At 43.5% G+C, this 17,521-nt stretch overlaps 1 protein-coding gene across 2 annotated transcripts in view; it reads left to right on the top strand.

The window, feature by feature from the left end:
- The window catches only part of LOC129828582 (kelch domain-containing protein 3-like), a 158,646-nt gene that overhangs the window by 131,112 nt on the left and 10,013 nt on the right, over window positions 1–17,521 (top strand). The window lies entirely within an intron of this gene.

The raw sequence follows: 17,521 nt of genomic DNA, 5'->3' as shown, positions 1-17,521 counted from the left end.
GTAGTTAGTAGTAGTTGTAGTAGTATTTACAGTAGCAGTTAGCAGTGTTTAGTACACGGCGTAGTAGTAGTAGTTAGCAGTAGTTGTAGTAGTAGTAGTTAGCAGTAGTTGTAGTAGTTAGCAGTGTTTAGTACACGGCGTAGTAGTTAGCAGTAGTTGTAGTAGTAGTAGTTAGCAGTAGTTGTAGTAGTTAGCAGTGTTTAGTACATGTAGTAGTGGTAGTAGTAGTGTTTCGTACACGGCGTAGCAGTTAGTAGTAGTAGTAGTAACAGTTAGCAGTAGTGTTTAGTACACATAATAGTAGTAGTGTTTAGTACACATAGTAGTAGTAGTAGTGTTTGGTACACATAGTAGTGTTTAGTATAAGTAGTAGTAGTAGTGTTTAGTATAAGTAGTAGTAGTAGTGTTTAGTATAAGTAGTAGTAGTAGTGTTTAGTACACGTAGTAGTAGTAGTGTTTAGTACACGTAGTAGTAGTAGTAGTGGTGTTTAGTACACGTAGTAGTAGTAGTAGTAGTGTTTAGTACACGTAGTAGTAGTAGTAGTAGTGTTTAGTACACATAGTAGTAGTAGTAGTGTTTAGTACACGTAGTAGTAGTAGTAGTAGTAGTAGTAGTAGTAGTAGTAGTAGTAGTAGTAGTAGTAGTGTTTAGTACACGTAGTAGTAGTAGTAGTGTTTAGTACACGTAGTAGTAGTAGTAGTGTTTAGTACACGTAGTAGTAGTAGTAGTGTTTAGTACACGTAGTAGTAGTAGTAGTAGTAGTAGTAGTAGTAGTAGTAGTAGTAGTAGTGTTTAGTACACGTAGTAGTAGTAGTAGTGTTTAGTACACGTAGTAGTAGTAGTAGTAGTAGTAGTGTTTAGTACACGTAGTAGTAGTAGTAGTAGTAGTAGTAGTAGTAGTAGTAGTAGTAGTAGTAGTGTTTAGTACACGTAGTAGTAGTAGTAGTGTTTAGTACACGTAGTAGTAGTAGTAGTAGTAGTAGTGTTTAGTACACATAGTAGTGTTTAGTACACGTAGTAGTATCAGTGTTTAGTACACATAGTACTAGTAGTAGTAGTAGTAGTAGTGTTTAGTACACATAGTAGTGTTTAGTACACGTAGTAGTATCAGTGTTTAGTACACGTAGTAGTAGTGTTTAGTACACATAGTTGTAGTAGTGTTTAGTACACATAGTAGTAGTGTTTAGTACACGTAGTAGTATCAGTGTTTAGTACACATAGTTGTAGTAGTGTTTAGTACACGTAGTAGTAGTGTTTAGTACACATAGTAGTAGTGTTTAGTACACATAGTAGTAGTGTTTAGTACACGTGGTAGTAGTAGTAGTGTTTAGTACACGTGGTAGTAGTGTTTAGTACACGTAGTAGTAGTAGTCGTAGTGTTTAGTACACATAGTAGTAGTAGTAGTCGTAGTGTTTAGTACACGTAGTAGTAGTGTTTAGTATATGTCGTCGTAGTGTTTAGTAACATAGTAATAGTGTTTAGTACACGTAGTAGTGTTTAGTACACGTAGTAGTATTAGTAGTAGTTGTTAGTACATGTAGTAGTAGTAGTAGTGTTTAGTACATGTAGTCGTAGTAGTGTTTAGTAACGTAATAGTAGTTGTAGTAGTAGTGTTTAGTACACATAGTAGTATTGTTTCGTACATGTAGTAGTAGTAGTGTTTAGTAACGTAGTAGTAGTAGTAGTAGTGTTTAGTACACATAGTAGTATTGTTTCGTACATGTAGTAGTAGTAGTGTTTAGTAACGTAGTAGTAGTAGTTGTAGTAGTGTTTAGTACACATAGTAGTATTGTTTCGTACATGTAGTAGTAGTAGTGTTTAGTAACGTAGTAGTAGTAGTAGTAGTAGTGTTTAGTACACATAGTAGTATTGTTTCGTACATGTAGTAGTAGTAGTGTTTAGTAACGTAGTAGTAGTAGTAGTAGTAGTGTTTAGTACACATAGTAGTATTGTTTCGTACATGTAGTAGTAGTAGTGTTTAGTAACGTAGTAGTAGTAGTTGTAGTAGTGTTTAGTACACATAGTAGTATTGTTTCGTACATGTAGTAGTAGTAGTGTTTAGTAACGTAGTAGTAGTAGTAGTAGTAGTGTTTAGTACACATAGTAGTATTGTTTCGTACATGTAGTAGTAGTAGTGTTTAGTAACGTAGTAGTAGTAGTTGTAGTAGTGTTTAGTACACATAGTAGTATTGTTTCGTACATGTAGTAGTAGTAGTGTTTAGTAACGTAGTAGTAGTAGTAGTAGTGTTTAGTACACGTAGTGGTAGTAGTAGTAGTAGTAGTAGTGGTGTTTAGTACATGTAGTAGTTTTTAGTACACATAGTAGTAGTAGTGTTTAGTACACGTAGTGGTAGTAGTAGTAGTAGTAGTGGTGTTTAGTACACGTAGTAGATTTTAGTACACATAGTAGTAGTAGTGTTTAGTAACATAGTAATAGTGTTTAGTACACGTAGTATTAGTAGTAGTGGTTAGTACATGTAGTAGTAGTAGTAGATTTTAGTACACGTAGCAGTTGTGGTTAGTACATGTAGTCGTAGTAGTAGAGTTTAGTACACATAGTAGTAGTAGTAGTATTTAGTACACATAGTAGTAGTAGTAGTAAACGTAGTAGTGTTTAGTAACATAGTAATATTAGTAGTGTTTAGTAACGTAGTAGTAGTTTTTAGTACACATAGTAGTAGTGTTTAGTACACGTATTAGTAGTAGTACTGTTTAGTAATGTGGTAGTAGTAGTGTTGAGTACACGTAGTAATAGTAGTAGTAGTAGTGGTGTTTGGTACATGTAGTAGTAGTAATGTTTAGTACACGTAGTAGTGTTTAGTACATGTAGTAGTAATAGGGTTTAGTATAAGTATATTAGTAGTGTTTAGTACACATAGTAGTAGTAGTAGTCGTGTTTAGTACATGTAGTAGTAGTAGTGGTTTGTACACATAGTAGTAGTAGTAGTAGTGTTTAGTACACGTAGCAGTGTTTAGTACACGTAGTAGTGGTGGTGGTTTATACACATAGTAGTAGTAGTGTTTAGTACACATAGTAGTAGTAGTGTTTAGTACACATAGTAGTAGTATTGTTTAGTAACGTAGTAGTAGTGTTTAGTACACCTTGTGGTGTTTAGTACATGTAGTAGTAGTAGTAGTAGTAGTAGTAGTAGTAGTGTTTATTACACGTAGTAGTAGTATTGTTTAGTACACTTAGTAGTATCAGTAGTATTGTTTAGTACACGTAGTAGTACTAGTAGTGTTTAGTACATATAGTAGTAGTACTGGTAGTAGTCGTTTTAGTACACGTAGTGGTAGTACTAGTAGTAGTAGTGTTTAGCACACGTAGTATTAATAGGGTTTAGTTACACGTAGTAATTGTAGTGGTATTTAGTACCAGTTATAGTAGTTGTGTTTAGTGCACATAGTAGTGTTTAGTGCATGTAGTAGTGTTTAATACATTTAATAGTAGTGGTTTTTAGCTGTGTGTAGTAGTAGTAGTAGTAGTAGTAGTAGTAGTAGTAGTAGTAGTAGTAGTAATGGTGTGTAGTACACATAGTAGTAGTGTTTAGTACACGTAGTAGTAGTGTTTAGTACACGTAGTAGTAGTGTTTAGTACACGTAGTAGTAGTGTTTAGTACACGTAGTAGTAGTGTTTAGTACACGTAGTAGTAGTGTTTAGTACACGTAGTAGTAGTGTTTAGTACACGTAGTAGTAGTGTTTAGTACACGTAGTAGTAGTGTTTAGTACACGTAGTAGTAGTGGTAGTGGTGTGCAATAGTAGTGTGTAGTAGTAGTGTTTAGTAGTTGTTGTGTTTAGTACACGTAGTAGTAGTTTTTAGTGAATGTGGTATTAGTACTTAGTACATGTAGTTGTTGTGTTTAGTACACTTAGTAGTGGTAGTGTTTAGTACATGTAGTAGTAGTAGTATTGTTTAGTAACGTAGTAGTATCAGCAGGTGTTTTTAGTACACACAGTAGTGTTTAGCACACATAGTAGTAGAAGGCGTATGTAGTAGTAGTGTTTAGTACACATATTGGTAGTAGTTGTAGTTGTGTTTAGTACTACTAGTAATGGTAGTAGTAGTATTGTTTAGTACCCTTAGTAGTAGTGGTGTTTAGTACACATAGTGGTATTAGTGCTTAGTACACATATTAGTGGTAGTAGTTTTTTGTACACGTATTAGTGTTTAGTACACACATTAGTAGTGGTTGTCATTTTTAGTACATGTAGTAGTAGTTTTGTTTAGTACACATAGTAGTGTTTAGTAAACGTAGTAGTAGTAGTAGTAGTGTTTAGTACACGTAGTAGTAGTGTTTAGTACACGTAGTAGTAGTGTTTAGTACACATAGTGCTATTAGTGCTTAGTACACCTATCAGTGGTAGTAGTGTGTTGTACACGTAATATTAGTAGTGTTTAGTATTGTGTGATAGTATTAGTAGTGTGTAGTAATATTAGTAGTGTGTAGTAGTGGTGTTTAGTAGTGGTAGTAGTGGTGTGTAGTAGTGGTGTGTAGTAGTGGTAGTAGTGGTGTGTAGTAGTGGTAGTAGTGGTGTGTAGTAGTGGTAGTAGTGGTGTGTAGTAGTGGTAGTAGTAGTAGTGGTGTGTACTAGTGGTAGTAGTGGCGTGTAGTAGTAGTGGTGTGTAGTAGTAGTAGTGGTGCGTAGTGGTGTGTAGTGGTAGTAGTGGTGTGTAGTGGTGTGAGGTAGGACAGGCAGGGAACTAGTGGTGGGTTAGTAGGACAGGCAGGGAACTAGTGGTGGGTTGGTAGGACAGGTAGGGAACTAGTGTTGGGTTGGTAGGACAGGCAGGGAACTAGTGTTCGGTTGGTAGGACAGGCAGGGAACTAGTGTTGGGTTGGTAGGACAGGCAGGGAACTAGTGTTGGGTTGGTAGGACAGGCAGGGAACTAGTGGTGGGTTGGTAGGACAGGCAGGGAGCTGGTGTTGGGTTGGTAGGACAGGCAGGGAACTAGTGTTGGGTTAGTAGGACAGGCAGGGAACTAGTGTTGGGTTGGTAGGACAGGCAGGGAACTAGTGTTGGGTTGGTAGGACAGGCAGGGAACTAGTGGTGGGTTGGTAGGACAGGCAGGGAACTAGTGGTGGGTTGGTAGGACAGGCAGGGAACTAGTGGTGGGTTAGTAGGACAGGCAGGGAACTAGTGGTGGGTTGGTAGGACAGGTAGGGAACTAGTGTTGGGTTGGTAGGACAGGCAGGGAACTAGTGTTGGGTTGGTAGGACAGGCAGGGAACTAGTGTTGGGTTGGTAGGACAGGCAGGGAACTAGTGTTGGGTTGGTAGGACAGGTAGGGAACTAGTGTTTGGTTGGTAGGACAGGCAGGGAACTAGTTGTGGGTTAGTAGGACAGGCAGGGAACTAGTGGTGGGTTGGTAGGACAGGCAGGGAACTAGTGGTGGGTTGGTAGGACAGGTAGGGAACTAGTGTTGGGTTGGTAGGACAGGCAGGGAACTAGTGGTGGGTTGATAGGACAGGTAGGGAACTAGTGGTAGGTTGGTAGGACAGGCAGGGAGCTAGTGTTGGGTTAGTAGGACAGGCGGGGAACTAGTGTTGGGTTGGTAGGACAGGCAGGGAACTAGTGTTGGGTTAGTAGGACAGGCAGGGAACTGGTGTTGGGTTAGTAGGACAGGCAGAGAGCTAGTGTTGGGTTAGTAGGACAGGCAGGGAACTAGTGTTGGGTTGGTAGGACAGGCAGGGAACTAGTGTTGGGTTAGTAGGACAGGCAGGGAACTGGTGTTGGGTTAGTAGGACAGGCAGAGAGCTAGTTTTGGGTTGGTAGGACAGGCAGGGAACTGGTGTTGGGTTTGTAGGACAGGCAGGGAACTAGTGTTGGGTTAGTAGGACAGGCAGGGAACTAGTGTTGGGTTAGTAGGACAGGCAGAGAGCTAGTGTTGGGTTGGTAGGACAGGCAGGGAACTGGTGTTGGGTTGGTAGGACAGGCAGGGAGCTGGTGTTGGGTTGGTAGGACAGGCAGGGAACTAGTGTTGGGTTAGTAGGACAGGCAGGGAACTAGTGTTGGGTTGGTAGGACAGGCAGGGAACTAGTGTTGGGTTGGTAGGACAGGCAGGGAACTAGTGGTGGGTTGGTAGGACAGGCAGGGAACTAGTGTTGGGTTAGTAGGACAGGCAGGGAGCTGGTGTTGGGTTGGTAGGACAGGCAGGGAGGGAGCTGGTGTTGGGTTGGTATGACAGGCAGGGAGCTGGTGTTGGGTTGGTAGGACAGGCAGGGAGGGAGCTGGTGTTGGGTTTGTATGACAGGCAGGGAGCTGGTGTTGGGTTGGTAGGACAGGCAGGGATGGAGCTGGTGTTGGGTTGGTAGGACAGGCAGGGATGGAGCTGGTGTTGGGTTGGTATGACAGGCAGGGAGCTGGTGTTGGGTTGGTAGGACAGGCAGGGAGGGAGCTGGTGTTGGGTTGGTATGACAGGCAGGGAGCTGGTGTTGGGTTGGTAGGACAGGCAGGGAGCTGGTGTTGGGGGGTGACGTTCAGGGAACTAGTGTTGGGTTAGTAGGACAGGCAGGGAACTAGTGTTGGGTTAGTAGGACAGGCAGGGAACTAGTGGTGGGTTGGTAGGACAGGCAGGGAACTAGTGTTGGGTTGGTAGGACAGGCAGGGAACTAGTGTTGGGTTAGTAGGACAGGCAGGGAGGGAGCTGGTGTTGGGTTGGTATGACAGGCAGGGAGCTGGTGTTGGGTTGGTAGGACAGGCAGGGAGCTGGTGTTGGGGGGTGACGTTCAGGGAACTAGTGTTGGGTTAGTAGGACAGGCAGGGAACTAGTGTTGGGTTAGTAGGACAGGCAGGGAACTAGTGTTGGGTTAGTAGGACAGGCAAGGAGCTGGTGTTGGGTTAGTAGGACAGGCAGGGAACTAGTGTTGGGTTGGTAGGACAGGCAGGGAACTAGTGTTGGGTTGGTAGGACAGGCAGGGAACTAGTGTTGGGTTAGTAGGACAGGCAGGGACCTAGTGTTGAGTTAGTAGGACAGGCAGTGAACTAGTGTTGGGTTAGTAGGACAGGCAGGGAACTAGTGTTGGGTTGGTAGGACAGGCAGGGAACTAGTGGTGGGTTGGTAGGACAGGCAGGGAACTAGTGTTGGGTTAGTAGGACAGGCAGGGAACTAGTGTTGGGTTAGTAGGACAGGCAGGGAACTAGTGTTGGGTTAGTAGGACAGGCAGGGAACTAGTGGTGGGTTGGTAGGACAGGCAGGGAACTAGTGGTGGGTTGGTAGGACAGGCAGGGAACTAGTGTTGGGTTGGTAGGACAGGCAGGGAACTAGTGTTGGGTTAGTAGGACAGGCAGGGAGCTGGTGTTGGGTTAGTAGGACAGGCAAGGAGCTGGTGTTGGGTTGGTAGGACAGGCAGGGAACTAGTGTTGGGTTGGTAGGACAGGCAGGGAACTAGTGTTGGGTTAGTAGGACAGGCAGGGAACTAGTGTTGGGTTAGTAGGACAGGCAGGGAACTAGTGGTGGGTTAGTAGGACAGGCAGGGAACTAGTGTTGGGTTGGTAGGACAGGCAGGGAACTAGTGTTGGGTTGGTAGGACAGGCAGGGAACTAGTGTTGGGTTGGTAGGACAGGCAGGGAACTGGTGTTGGGTTGGTAGGACAGGCAGGGAACTAGTGTTGGGTTAGTAGGACAGGCAGGGAACTAGTGTTGGGTTGGTAGGACAGGCAAGGAACTAGTGTTGGGTTAGTAGGACAGGTAGGGAACTAGTGTTGGGTTGGTAGGACAGGCACGGAGCTGGTGTTGTGTTAGTAGGACAGGCAGGGAACTGGTGTTGGGTTAGTAGGACAGGCAGGGAACTAGTGTTGGGTTGGTAGGACAGGCAGGGAACTAGTGTTGGATTGGTAGGACAGGCAGGGAACTGGTGTTGGGTTGGTAGGACAGGCAGGGAACTAGTGTTGGGTTAGTAGGACAGGCAGGGAACTAGTGTTGGGTTGGTAGGACAGGCAAGGAACTAGTGTTGGGTTAGTAGGACAGGTAGGGAACTAGTGTTGGGTTGGTAGGACAGGCACGGAGCTGGTGTTGTGTTAGTAGGACAGGCAGGGAACTGGTGTTGGGTTAGTAGGACAGGCAGGGAACTAGTGTTGGGTTGGTAGGACAGGCAGGGAGCTAGTGGTGGGTTAGTAGGACAGGCAGGGAACTAGTGTTGGGTTAGTAGGACAGGCAGGGAACTGGTGTTGGGTTGGTAGGACAGGCAGGGAACTAGTGTTGGGTTAGTAGGACAGGCAGGGAACTAGTGTTGGGTTGGTAGGACAGGCAGGGAACTAGTGTTGGGTTAGTAGGACAGGCAGGGAACTAGTGTTGGGTTGGTAGGACAGGCAGGGAGCTAGTGTTGGGTTAGTAGGACAGGCAGTGAACTAGTGTTGGGTTAGTAGGACAGGCAGGGAACTAGTGTTGGGTTAGTAGGACAGGCAGGGAACTAGTGTTGGGTTAGTAGGACAGGCAGGGAGCTGGTGTTGGGTTGGTCAATCTTCCGCACGGCAAGCGGCACCTGAAGACCAAGTCTGGAACCGACAGGACCATGAAACGCTGATCCCCTCACGCCAAATAGTTAGTCCGGGTAGCTATTGGTCAACTATTTCACTAATAGCTACCCGAACTATCTGCATTGATGCTTTTTGCACTAACTCTTTTGACTCATCACATACACTGCTATTACTGTTTATTATCTACCTTATTTCCTAGTCACTTTATTCTTACCTATATGTACACATTGTATTTCCTCGTTCCCCTGCACATCGACTTGGTACTAGTACCCTGTATCCTATTTACCGTTACTCATTGTGTATTTATCTCTGCATTATTGGGAATGGCCTGTAAGAGAGCAATTCACTGTTAGTCTACACCTGTTGTTTATGAAGCATGTGACAGGATTGGATTTGACTGTCACTAAGCCATCTGCTGTTCTAAATCTGTCCACTAGATGGCAGTATAACCGGTTCCATCCATATTCCATTGTCTGTCTATCTATGTAATGCACTACATGGCCTGAACACCATGTTGTCGTAGTGATTGCATAGCTAGCCAGTCTAAGTGGGTGTCCATGGTGCTGATTGAACACATCGACATTCATCAGTCACTCTCCCGGCAGCCACACAGATCCTCAAAGTTCTGTGTTATTAATAAACTCATGTTGTCCTCCTGGCTGTTCTGTCGCTCTGTTTTTCTCTCCCTGACTCTGTCTCTCTTTCACTCTCTAACCTTCTCCCTCTCTTTCACTCTCTAACCTTCTCTTTCACTCTCTAACCTTCTCTTTCACTCTCTAACCTTCTCTTTCACTCTCTAACCTTCTCTTTCACTCTCTAACCTTCTCTTTCACTCTAACCTTCTCCTTCTCTTTCACTCTAACCTTCTCCCTCTCTTTCACTCTCTAACCTTCTCCCTCTCTTCACTCTCTAACCTTCTCCCTCTCTTCACTCTCTAACCTTCTCCCTCTCTTCACTCTCTAACCTTCTCCCTCTCTTTCACTCTCTAACCTTCTCCCTCTCTTTCACTCTCTAACCTTCTCCCTCTCTTCACTCTCTAACCTTCTCCCTCTCTTTCACTCTCTAACCTTCTCCCTCTCTTCACTCTCTAACCTTCTCCCTCTCTTTCACTCTCTAACCTTCTCCCTCTCTTCACTCTCTAACCTTCTCCCTCTCTTCACTCTCTAACCTTCTCCCTCTCTTCACTCTCTAACCTTCTCCCTCTCTTTCACTCTCTAACCTTCTCCCTCTCTTTCACTCTCTAACCTTCTCCCTCTCTTCACTCTCTAACCTTCTCCCTCTCTTTCACTCTCTAACCTTCTCCCTCTCTTTCACTCTCTAACCTTCTCCCTCTCTTTCACTCTCTAACCTTCTCCCTCTCTTTCACTCTAACCTTCTCCCTCTCTTTCACTCTCTAACCTTCTCCCTCTCTTTCACTCTCTAACCTTCTCCCTCTCTTCACTCTAACCTTCTCTTTCACTCTAACCTTCTCCCTCTCTTTCACTCTCTAACCTTTTCACTCTCTAACCTTCTCCCTCTCTTTCACTCTCTAACCTTCTCCCTCTCTTTCACTCTCTAACCTTCTCCCTCTCTTTCACTCTCTAACCTTCTCCCTCTCTTTCACTCTCTAACCTTCTCCCTCTCTTTCACTCTCTAACCTTCTCCCTCTCTTTCACTCTCTAACCTTCTCCCTCTCTTCACTCTCTAACCTTCTCCCTCTCTTTCACTCTCTAACCTTCTCCCTCTCTTTCACTCTCTAACCTTCTCCCTCTCTTTCACTCTCTAACCTTCTCCCTCTCTTTCACTCTCTAACCTTCTCCCTCTCTTTCACTCTAACCTTCTCCCTCTCTTTCACTCTCTAACCTTCTCCCTCTCTTTCACTCTCTAACCTTCTCCCTCTCTTCACTCTCTAACCTTCTCCCTCTCTTTCACTCTCTAACCTTCTCCCTCTCTTTCACTCTCTAACCTTCTCCCTCTCTTCACTCTCTAACCTTCTCTTTCACTCTAACCTTCTCCCTCTCTTTCACTCTCTAACCTTCTCCCTCTCTTCACTCTCTAACCTTCTCCCTCTCTTTCACTCTCTAACCTTCTCCCTCTCTTTCACTCTCTAACCTTCTCCCTCTCTTTCACTCTCTAACCTTCTCCCTCTCTTTCACTCTCTAACCTTCTCCCTCTCTTCACTCTCTAACCTTCTCTTTCACTCTAACCTTCTCCCTCTCTTTCACTCTCTAACCTTCTCCCTCTCTTCACTCTCTAACCTTCTCCCTCTCTTTCACTCTCTAACCTTCTCCCTCTCTTTCACTCTCTAACCTTCTCCCTCTCTTTCACTCTCTAACCTTCTCCCTCTCTTCACTCTCTAACCTTCTCCCTCTCTTCACTCTCTAACCTTCTCCCTCTCTTTCACTCTCTAACCTTCTCCCTCTCTTCACTCTCTAACCTTCTCCCTCTCTTTCACTCTCTAACCTTCTCCCTCTCTTCACTCTCTAACCTTCTCCCTCTCTTCACTCTCTAACCTTCTCCCTCTCTTTCACTCTCTAACCTTCTCCCTCTCTTTCACTCTCTAACCTTCTCCCTCTCTTCACTCTCTAACCTTCTCCCTCTCTTTCACTCTCTAACCTTCTCTTTCACTCTCTAACCTTCTCCCTCTCTTTCACTCTCTAACTTTCTCCCTCTCTTTCACTCTAACCTTCTCCCTCTCTTTCACTCTCTAACCTTCTCCCTCTCTTTCACTCTCTAACCTTCTCCCTCTCTTCACTCTCTAACCTTCTCCCTCTCTTTCACTCTCTAACCTTCTCCCTCTCTTTCACTCTCTAACCTTCTCCCTCTCTTCACTCTCTAACCTTCTCTTTCACTCTAACCTTCTCCCTCTCTTTCACTCTCTAACCTTCTCCCTCTCTTCACTCTCTAACCTTCTCCCTCTCTTTCACTCTCTAACCTTCTCCCTCTCTTTCACTCTCTAACCTTCTCCCTCTCTTTCACTCTCTAACCTTCTCCCTCTCTTCACTCTCTAACCTTCTCCCTCTCTTTCACTCTCTAACCTTCTCCCTCTGTTTAGTACACGTAGTAGTAGTTTTTAGTGAATGTGGTATTAGTACTTAGTACATGTAGTTGTTGTGTTTAGTACACTTAGTAGTGGTAGTGTTTAGTACATGTAGTAGTAGTAGTATTGTTTAGTAACGTAGTAGTATCAGCAGGTGTTTTTAGTACACACAGTAGTGTTTAGCACACATAGTAGTAGAAGGCGTATGTAGTAGTAGTGTTTAGTACACATATTGGTAGTAGTTGTAGTTGTGTTTAGTACTACTAGTAATGGTAGTAGTAGTATTGTTTAGTACCCTTAGTAGTAGTGGTGTTTAGTACACATAGTGGTATTAGTGCTTAGTACACATATTAGTGGTAGTAGTTTTTTGTACACGTATTAGTGTTTAGTACACACATTAGTAGTGGTTGTCATTTTTAGTACATGTAGTAGTAGTTTTGTTTAGTACACATAGTAGTGTTTAGTAAACGTAGTAGTAGTAGTAGTAGTGTTTAGTACACGTAGTAGTAGTGTTTAGTACACGTAGTAGTAGTGTTTAGTACACATAGTGCTATTAGTGCTTAGTACACCTATCAGTGGTAGTAGTGTGTTGTACACGTAATATTAGTAGTGTTTAGTATTGTGTGATAGTATTAGTAGTGTGTAGTAATATTAGTAGTGTGTAGTAGTGGTGTTTAGTAGTGGTAGTAGTGGTGTGTAGTAGTGGTGTGTAGTAGTGGTAGTAGTGGTGTGTAGTAGTGGTAGTAGTGGTGTGTAGTAGTGGTAGTAGTGGTGTGTAGTAGTGGTAGTAGTAGTAGTGGTGTGTACTAGTGGTAGTAGTGGCGTGTAGTAGTAGTGGTGTGTAGTAGTAGTAGTGGTGCGTAGTGGTGTGTAGTGGTAGTAGTGGTGTGTAGTGGTGTGAGGTAGTGGTGTGTAGTGGTAGTAGTGGTGTGTAGTGGTAGTAGTGGTGTGTAGTAGTAGTAGTGGTGGTGTGTAGTAGTAGTAGTAGTGGTGTGTAGTAGTAGTAGTAGTGGTGTGTAGTAGTAGTAGTGGTGTGTAGTGGTAGTAGTGGTGTGTAGTAGTGGTAGTAGTAGTAGTGGTGTCTAGTGGTAGTAGTAGTGGTGTGTAGTAGTAGTAGTGGTTTGTAGTAGTAGTAGTGGTTTGTGGTGTGTAGTAGTAGTAGTAGTGGTGTGTAGTAGTGGTGTGTAGTAGTGGTTTGTAGTGGTAGTAGTAGTGGTGAGTAGTAGTGGTGTGTAGTAGTAGTAGTGGTGTGTAGTAGTAGTAGTGGTGTGTAGTAGTAGTAGTGGTAGTAGTGGTGTGTAGTAGTAGTAGTGGTAGTAGTGGTGTGTAGTAGTAGTAGTGGTGTGTAGTAGTAGTAGTGGTAGTAGTGGTGTGTAGTAGTAGTGGTGTGTAGTAGTAGTGGTAGTAGTAGTAGTGGTGTGTAGTAGTAGTAGTGGTGAGTAGTGGTAGTAGTGGTGTGTAGTAGTGGTGTGTAGTAGTAGTAGTGGTGTGTAGTAGTAGTAGTGGTGTGTAGTAGTGGTGTGTAGTAGTGGTTTGTGGTGTGTAGTGGTAGTAGTGGTGTGTAGTAGTGGTAGTAGTGGTGTGTAGTAGTAGTAGTGGTAGTAGTGGTGTGTAGTAGTAGTGGTGTGTAGTAGTAGTGGTAGTAGTAGTAGTGGTGTGTAGTAGTAGTAGTGGTGAGTAGTGGTAGTAGTGGTGTGTAGTAGTAGTAGTAGTAGTGGTAGTAGTGGTGTGTAGTAGTAGTAGTGGTGTGTAGTAGTAGTAGTAGTGCTAGTAGTGGTGTGTAGTAGTAGTAGTGGTGTGTAGTAGTAGTAGTGGTGTGTAGTAGTGGTAGTAGTGGTGTGTAGTAGTAGTGGTAGTAGTAGTAGTGGTGTGTAGTAGTAGTAGTGGTGAGTTGTGGTAGTAGTGGTGTGTAGTAGTAGTAGTGGTGTGTAGTAGTAGTGGTTTGTGGTGTGTAGTAGTAGTAGTGGTAGTATTGGTGTGTAGTAGTAGTAGTGGTAGTAGTGGTAGTAGTGGTGTGTAATAGTAGTCGTGGTGTGTAGTAGTAGTAGTGGTGTGTGGTGTGTAGTGGTAGTAGTGGTGTGTAGTGGTAGTAGTGGTGTGTAGTAGTAGTAGTGGTGGTAGTAGTTGTGTGTAGTAGTGGTTTGTGGTGTGTAGTGGTAGTAGTGGTGTGTAGTAGTGGTAGTAGTGGTGTGTAGTAGTAGTAGTGGTAGTAGTGGTAGTAGTGGTGTGTAGTGGTGTGTAGTGGTAGTAGTAGTAGTGGTGTGTAGTAGTAGTGGTGAGTAGTGGTAGTAGTAGTAGTGGTAGTAGTGGTGTGTAGTAGTAGTAGTGGTGTGTAGTAGTAGTGGTTTGTGGTGTGTAGTAGTAGTAGTGGTGTGTAGTAGTGGTAGTAGTGGTGTGTAGTAGTAGTAGTGGTAGTAGTGGTAGTAGTGGTGTGTAATAGTAGTAGTGGTGTGTAGTAGTAGTAGTGGTGTGTAGTGGTGGTGTGTAGTGGTAGTAGTGGTGTGTAGGGGTAGTAGTGGTGTGTAGTAGTAGTAGTAGTGGTGTGTAGTGGTAGTAATGGTGTGTAGTAGTAGTAGTGGTGTGTAGTAGTGGTGTGTAGTGGTAGTAGTGGTGTGTAGTAGTGGTAGTAGTAGTAGTGGTGTGTAGTAATAGTAGTGGTGTGTAGTAGTAGTAGTGGTGTGTAGTAGTAGTAGTGGTGTGTAGTAATAGTAGTGGTGTGTTGTAGTGGTGTGTAGTAGTAGTAGTGGTGTGTAGTGGTAGTAGTGGTGTGTAGTAGTAGTAGTGGTGTGTAGTAGTAGTAGTGGTGTGTAGTAGTAGTAGTGGTGTCTAGTAGTAGTAGTGGTGTGTAGTGGTAGTAGTAGTGGTGAGTAGTAGTGGTGTGTAGTAGTAGTAGTGGTGTGTAGTAGTAGTAGTGGTGTGTAGTAGTAGTAGTGGTAGTAGTGGTGTGTAGTAGTAGTAGTGGTAGTAGTGGTGTGTAGTAGCAGTAGTGGTGTGTAGTAGTAGTAGTGGTGTGTAGTAGTAGTAGTAGTAGTGGTGTGTAGTGGTAGTAGTGGTGTGTAGTAGTATTGTGTAGTAGTGGTGTGTAGTGGTAGTAGTAGTGGTGTGTAGTGGTGTGTAGTAGTAGTAGTAGTAGTAGTGGTGTGTAGTGGTAGTAGTGGTGTGTAGTAGTAGTAGTGGTAGTAGTGGTGTGTAGTAGTAGTAGTGGTAGTAGTGGTAGTAGTGGTGTGTAGTGGTAGTAGTGGTGTGTAGTGGTAGTAGTGGTGTGTAGTAGTAGTAGTGGTGTGTAGTGGTAGTAGTGGTGTGTAGTAGTAGTAGTAGTGGTAGTAGTGGTGTGTAGTAGTAGTAGTGGTGTGTAGTAGTGGTGTGTAGTGGTAGTAGTGGTGTGTAGTAGTAGTAGTGGTGTGTAGTAGTAGTAGTAGTGGTGTGTAGTAGTAGTAGTAGTGGTATTAGTGGTGTGTAGTAGTAGTAGTGGTGTGTAGTAGTAGTAGTGGTGTGTAGTAGTAGTAGTAGTAGTGGTGTGTAGTGGTAGTAGTGGTGTGTAGTGGTAGTAGTGGTGTGTAGTAGTGGTGTGTAGTAGTAGTGGTAGTAGTGGTGTGTAGTGGTAGTAGTTGTGTGTAGTAGTAGTAGTTGTGTGTAGTGGTAGTAGTGGTGTGTAGTAGTAGTAGTGGTGTGTAGTAGTAGTGGTAGTAGTGGTGTGTAGTAGTGGTAGTAGTGGTGTGTAGTAGTAGTAGTGGTGTGTAGTGGTAGTAGTGGTGTGTAGTGGTAGTAGTGGTGTGTAGTAGTAGTAGTGGTGTGTAGTAGTATTAGTGGTGTGTAGTGGTAGTAGTGGTGTGTAGTGGTAGTAGTGGTGTGTAGTAGTAGTGGTGTCTAGTGGTAGTAGTAGTGGTAGTAGTGGTGTGTAGTAGTCGTAGTAGTGGTAGTAGTAGTAGTAGTAGTAGTAGTAGTGGTGTTTAGTAGTAGTATTGGTGTGTAGTAGTAGTAGTGGTGTGTAGTGGTAGTAGTGGTGTGTAGTGGTAGTAGTGGTGTGTAGTAGTGGTGTGTAGTAGTAGTAGTAGTGGTGTGTAGTAGTAGTAGTAGTGTGTAGTAGTAGTAGTGGTGTGTAGTGGTGTGTAGTGGTAGTAGTAGTAGTGGTGTGTAGTGGTAGTAGTGGTGTGTAGTAGTAGTAGTGGTAGAATGGTGTGTAGTAGTAGTAGTGGTGTGTAGTAGTAGTAGTGGTGTGTAGTAGTAGTAGTGGTGTTTAGTGGTGTGTAGTGGTAGTAGTAGTGGTGAGTAGTAGTAGTAGTGGTGTGTAGTAGTGGTGTGTAGTGGTAGTAGTGGTGTGTAGTAGTAGTAGTGGTAGTAGTGGTGTGTAGTAGTAGTAGTGGTGTGTAGTAGTAGTAGTAGTAGTAGTGGTGTGTAGTAGTAGTGGTAGTAGTAGTGGTGTGAAGTGGTAGTAGTGGTGTGTAGTAGTAGTAGTGGTGTGTAGTAGTAGTAGTGGTGTGTAGTGGTAGTAGTGGTGTGTAGTGGTAGTAGTGGTGTGTAGTGGTAGTAGTGGTGTGTAGTAGTAGTAGTGGTGTGTAGTGGTAGTAGTGGTGTGTAGTAGTAGTAGTGGTAGTAGTGGTGTGTAGTAGTAGTAGTGGTGTGTAGTAGTGGTGTGTAGTGGTAGTAGTGGTGTGTAGTAGTGGTGTGTAGTAGTAGTAGTGGTGTGTAGTAGTAGTAGTGGTGTGTAGTAGTGGTAGTAGTGGTGTGTAGTGGTGTGTAGTAGTAGTAGTGGTGTGTAGTGGTGTGTAGTGGTAGTAGTGGTGTGTAGTAGTAGTAGTAGTGGTGTGTAGTAGTAGGAGTGGTGTGTAGTGGTAGTAGTGGTGTGTAGTGGTAGTAGTAGTGGTAGTAGTGGTGTGTAGTAGTAGTAGTGGTGTGTAGTAGTAGTAGTAGTAGTGGTGTGTAGTAGTAGTAGTGGTGTGTAGTGGTAGTAGTGGTGTGTAGTGGTAGTAGTGGTGTGTAGTAGTAGTAGTAGTGTGTAGTAGTGGTGTGTAGTAGTAGTGGTAGTAGTGGTGTGTAGTGGTAGTAGTTGTGTGTAGTAGTAGTAGTTGTGTGTAGTGGTAGTAGTGGTGTGTAGTAGTAGTAGTGGTGTGTAGTAGTAGTGGTAGTAGTGGTGTGTAGTAGTGGTAGTAGTAGTGTGTAGTAGTAGTAGTGGTGTGTAGTGGTAGTAGTGGTGTGTAGTAGTGGTGTGTAGTGGTAGTAGTGGTGTGTAGTGGTAGTAGTGGTGTGTAGTAGTAGTAGTGGTGTGTAGTTGTATTAGTGGTGTGTAGTGGTAGTAGTGGTGTGTAGTGGTAGTAGTGGTGTGTAGTAGTAGTAGTGGTGTGTAGTAGTAGTAGTGGTGTGTAGTGGTAGTAGTGGTGTGTAGTGGTAGTAGTGGTGTGTAGTAGTCGTAGTAGTGGTAGTAGTAGTAGTAGTAGTAGTAGTAGTAGTGGTGTTTAGTAGTAGTAGTGGTGTGTAGTAGTGGTGTGTAGTGGTAGTAGTGGTAGTAGTGGTGTGTAGTAGTAGTAGTGGTAGTAGTGGTGTGTAGTGGTAGTAGTGGTGTGTAGTAGTAGTGGTGTGTAGTAGTGGTGTGTAGTAGTAGTAGTAGTGTGTAGTAGTAGTAGTGGTGTGTAGTAGTAGTAGTGGTGTGTAGTGGTAGTAGTGGTGTGTAGTAGTAGTAGTGGTAGTAGTGGTAGTAGTAGTAGTGGTGTGTAGTGGTAGTAGTGGTGTGTAGTAGTAGTAGTGGTAGTAGTGGTGTGTAGTAGTAGTAGTAGTGTGTAGTAGTAGTAGTGGTGTGTAGTAGTAGTAGTGGTGTGTAGTGGTAGTAGTGGTGTGTAGTGGTAGTAGTGGTGTGTAGTGGTAGTAGTGGTAGTAGTAGTAGTGGTGTGTAGTGGTAGTAGTAGTAGTAGTAGTAGTGGTAGTTTATAGTAGTAGTGTGTTGTAGTAGTGTTTAGATGTAGTAGTGTATAGTTTATAGTAGTAGTAGTAGGGTATAGTTTATAGTAGTAGTGTGTTGTAGTAGTGT

Source organism: Salvelinus fontinalis, chromosome 30, assembly GCF_029448725.1.
Source record: "Salvelinus fontinalis isolate EN_2023a chromosome 30, ASM2944872v1, whole genome shotgun sequence".
Taxonomy (NCBI): Eukaryota; Metazoa; Chordata; class Actinopteri; order Salmoniformes; family Salmonidae; genus Salvelinus; species Salvelinus fontinalis.
Note: the sequence above shows the minus strand (reverse complement) of the source record. Positions and strands in the feature narration are given on the sequence as shown.